Genomic DNA, 5,000 nt, shown 5'->3' with positions numbered 1-5,000 from the left:
TACTAAGGTTGTCTAAATCCCGCTGGATGGCATCACAATCGTCTCTTGTGCGTACTTTGCTACCTAGTTTAGTGTCGTCGGCGAATTTTGATATTTTTGATACGATGCCGCAGTCTAAGTCATTTATGTATATTACAAAAAGTAATGGACCCAAAACAGAACCCTGGGGAACACCACTCGTAACTTGAAGCCAGTCGGAAGCTTCTCCATTGATAACAACTCTTTGCTTTCTATTAGTTAGCCAACTTTCAATCCAACCACACAACTGCTCTCCCATCCCGTGAGCTTTCAGTTTAATTAAGAGACGTTTGTGTGGGACGGTATCAAAAGCTTTCCTGAAGTCAAGACAAATTATGTCGGATGGAGCTCTCTCATCATAATTAGAGAATATGTCACTGAAAAATTCTAGGAGATTCGTTAGGCATGATCTGTTGTTCCTGAAACCATGTTGTGAGTCTAATATCAATTTGTGGCTGTCTAGAAAGGAAGTTATTTTGTCTCTAGGAGGAGGAGGAGAAAGAAGAGATAGTGAAAACAGCATTTTGTTTTGTTTTTTTCTTAGGCTGGTCTCCCTAATGCATGAAAAAATACTCAAATATTCTATTAAGTGAACTAGTATGTCTAATATCTGCCTGCCTGTCTGTCTCTCTCTCCGTCTGTCTATCTGTCTGTCTGTCTGTTTTACTGAATGAACGGCTGGATGCTCCTCTGTTTATCTGTTTGTTTGGTTCTCTCTCTCTCTCTCTCTCTCTCTCTCTCTCTCTCTCTCTCTCTCTCTCTCTCTCTCTCTCTCTCTCTCTCTCTCTCTCTCTCTCTCTCTCTCTCTCTCTCTCTCTCTCTCTCTCTCTCTCTCTCTCTCTCTCTCTCATCAACTTCATCATTTTCTTCAATTTTGTCATTATTATCATCACAATCTCCTTCATCTCTCCTTTCTCATTTACTTCCATCACCATCACCACCACCACCACCACCACACACTCCTCCTCTTCCTCCTCCTCCTCCTCTTCCTCCTCCTCCTTCTCCTCGTTCTTCCTCAATCTAAAGGGAAGGAGTCTCTCGCAGGACAGGCAAATGTGTCCATAATCTCGTGTTGCAGTGAAGTTCGACTCGTTAATTCAGAAGTTGTGTGGATTACTTGAGGGTAGTGTGCGAGCCAGTGTGTGTGTGTGTGTGTGTGTGTGTGTGTGTGTGTGTGTGTGTGTGTGTGTGTGTGTGTGTGTGTGTGTGTGTGTGTGTGTGTGTGTGTGTGTGTGTGTGTGTGTGTGTGTGTGTGTGTGTGTGTGTGTGTGTGTGTGTGTGTGTGTGTGTGTGTGTGTGTGTGTGTGTGTGGTAGGTAGATTTCGATTATAAAGTCTAAAGCTCTCTCTCTCTCTCTCTCTCTCTCTCTCTCTCTCGGAACTCTCTCTCTCTCTCTCTCTCTCTCTCTCAACGGAACGGAAACAACAACAACAACAACAACAACAACAACAACAACAACAACAACAGCAACAACAACAACCACTGCTACTACTACTACTACTACCACCAGCACCACCACCACCACCACCACCACCACCACTTCACTATTACAAACACAAGTACGGAAAAAGCAAGAGAGAGAGAAAAGAAAAAAAAAAAAGAAAAGCGAAGCAGCGCATTAATGTTTCTGGGACCAGCACACAACACTGGTCCAACCGCGGCGTCCCTCAGCACACGGCGGGCTCGGAAATCCCTCCAATCCACAATAATGCTGACTGCAGGAGACTCTGGAATTCATTTTTATCCTAGGACGAGCGAGTCAGGCAGGCACCAGTTAGCAGGCCATCGCGAAGGTAGACAGGTCAGCAAAGGTAAGCAGGCTGACAAAGGTACGATTCACAGGTAAACATTTGAGGACTGTGTCTTTATTAGGATTGTGATGCATGGATGGGTAGGTAGAAGAGGGAAGGGGGATTATGGGAGGTGGTGGACGAGAATAGTGACATAAAAGAGAGGAGTTTAGAGAGTACAGAGATGGAAACTGACAGAAAAATAGAAATAGGAAAAGAGTGAAATGAAGAAAGGAGGAAATAAGTTGGTAGGGAAGGAAAGGGAAAAGTGAAAAAAAGAGAGAAGTTTGGAGGGTACAGAAAGGGAAACTGACAGAAAATAGGGAGGAATAAGAAAAAAGTGAAAGGAAGAAAGGAGGGAAATAAATTGGTAGGGAAGGAAGGGAGACTGCGGGAGGATTGGAGAGGAAAAATGGAATAGAGTAGTAGAGGAAATAATGATAAAAAATATATATATAGGGAAAAAAAACTGAGAGGAAATGGGGAGGAAAAGGAAAAGAGGGAATAAGGAAAGAAGAGAACTAGGTTGGTAGGGGAACAGGAGATTAAGGGAAAGCTAGAGGAGGAAAGTGGAAAAAAGATAATAGTAGAGGCAATAAGGATGAAATAATGTGTACAGGGAGGGAAAGAGAGAGAAAATGGGGCGGAAATAGAAAGGGGATGAACAAGGAAGGTAGGAAAGGAGGAAGCAATAATGATGAAAGGATAGGAACAGAGAGCATGTGAAGGAAGAAAGGGAGTGACAGATATAAGGAGAAGGAGCAGGAAGAGATGGAGAAGAAGAAGAAGAAGAAGAAGAAGGAAGAAGAAGAAGGAAGAAGAAGAAGAAGAAGAAGAAGAAGAAGAAGAAGAAGAAGAAGAAGAAGAAGAAGAAGAAGAAGAAGAAGAAGAAGAAGAAGAAGAAGAAGAAGAAGAAGAAGAAGAAGAAGAAGAAGAAGAAGAAGAAGAAGAAGAAGAAGAAGAAGAAGAAGAAGAAGAAGAAGAAGAAGAAGAAGAAGAAGAAAAGGAGAAGAACGAGAACAACAACAAAGATTATTACTACTACTACTACTACTACTACTACTACTACTACTACTACTACGAAGAAGAAGAAGAAGAAGAAGAAGAAGAAGAAGAAGAAGAACAAGAACAAGAACAACAACAACAACAACAACAACAACAACAACAACAACAACAACAACAACAACAACAAAAGAAGAACAAGAAGAAAAGGAACAAGAACAAGAAGAACAAGAGAAAAAAAAAGAGAAAAAAGCACATTCAAACATCACCTATCCTTTACAAAATGCATAAAACTCAAAGAGGGAACGAAAAAGACAAGGAAGGAAAAGGAGGAGGAGGAGGAGGAGAAACAGGAGGAGGAGGAGAAGGAGGAAGAGTAGGAAGAAGAAGAGGAAGAGGAGACACGAACAAGCTGCCGTGTCTCCCTCGCAGGACTGACTGTCGCAGGGAGAAGCCAGGGCCAGATTCCACCAATTAGCGCGAGAGGGACACGTTCGGCACTCCTGGCACGGTGACAGCCAATACCCACTTGTCGATATGTCCTGGCACTCAGCCCCCCTCACCCCTACCCCCTCAAAACCTGGCACCCCTCCCCATACCCTTGAAAACCCCACCTTCAACCTCCTGGCGCTCCAACACCCCTCCCCCAATACCACCTTCACTACTTCAGTCACTTCATAGCATCCCTTTCACTTCCACATCTCTCTCTCTCTCTCTCTCTCTCTCTCTCTCTCTCTCTCTCTCTCTCTCTCTCTCTCTCTCTCTCTCTCTCTCTCTCTCTCTCTCTCTCTCTCTCTCTCTCATACACCTGATATAGCACACTTGCGTTCCTTCTGGCCACATCTAAGACCGCTCCACCTTTTCCTTTTCAGGTTTCCAGTTCGAGCGTTTGAAAGAAAGGTGGTTTTGGCAATAAGTGAATAGTTTTAGCCTTTTTTTTTTTATCTCCTGGGAGCAATGGAGGGAGTGAAAATGAAGGAGGAATGAATGAAATGAAAATCCATCTTCACTTCAATCACTTCTAAAGATTCCAATCGTCTATTTAATGAGTTTTCTAATAATTCCCCTTTTTTTTCTTTTTTTTCTGTCTTTCACTCTCTCTCTGTGTCCTCCTTTTCATTTTGTTGCTCCTTTCAGTGTTTTTCTTTTTGTTATCCTTATTCTGTTGCGTCATTCTTCTCTTTTTCTTTTCTTTTTTCTCTGTTTCTCCTCCTGAAGCATTGTTGTCTCCTCCTTCGTTTTTGGCTTCTCTTTTCTCCTTCTCTTTTGTTTTCTTTTCCTTCTCTTCTTCACCTTTCGCTTATCTCCATCTCCTCCTCCTTCTCTTCCACTCATCCTCTTCCTATTTTTCCTTATCCTTCTTCCTCAAGTATCTTCTTACCTGACTTTAATTTTTCTCCTTTTCTTCTTCACTCTTTCTCCTCAAGTACCACCAGCACCACTTCACTTTCTTCTTCTCCTCCTTCATCTCTTCTTCCTCCTCCTTTTTCTCCTCCTCTTCCTCATTGGCTGCATTTCACTTCTACGTCTCCTCCTCTAACATTTCCTCTACCTTCTATCCTCCTCCTCCTCCTCCTCCTCCTCCTCCTCCTCCTCCTCCTACAGTAGGACGACACAGCAAAAACCAGATGAAGCCTCTTAGCCCCTCGCCGGACGCTGAGGCAACATAACGCTTCTCTCTCCGGCAGAAGGAAGACAAATGGAGGACGAATGAACAGCGAAGAGCGAAGAGAAAAGGTGGAAAGGAAAGATGCAAGATGGCCCAGTGTATGGTTACCGCGGTGGTGGTGGTGGTGGTGGTGGTGATGGTGGTAGTGGTAGTGATGACGACGAGAGAATGAAGCCAAAGAAGAAGAAGAAGAAGAAGAAGAAGAAGAAGAAGAAGAAGAAGAAGAAGAAGAAGAAGAAGAAGAAGAAGAAGAAGAAGAAGAAGAAGAAGAAGAAGAAGAAGAAGAAGAAGAAGAAGAAGAAGAAGAAGAAGAAGAAGAAGAAGAAGAAGAAGAAGAAGAAGAAGAAGAAGAAGAAGAAGAAGAAGAAGAAGAAGAAGAAGAAGAAGAAGAAGAAGAAGAAGAAGAAGAAGAAGAAGAAGAAGAAGAAGAAGAAGAAGAAGAAGAAGAAGAAGAAGAAGAAGAAGAAGAAGAAGAAGAAGAAGAAGAAGAAGAAGAAGAAGAAGAAGAAGAAGAAGAAGAA

The sequence above is a fragment of the Portunus trituberculatus genome, chromosome 46 (assembly GCF_017591435.1).
Source record: "Portunus trituberculatus isolate SZX2019 chromosome 46, ASM1759143v1, whole genome shotgun sequence".
NCBI lineage: Eukaryota > Metazoa > Arthropoda > Malacostraca > Decapoda > Portunidae > Portunus > Portunus trituberculatus.
This window is presented reverse-complemented; position numbering follows the sequence as displayed.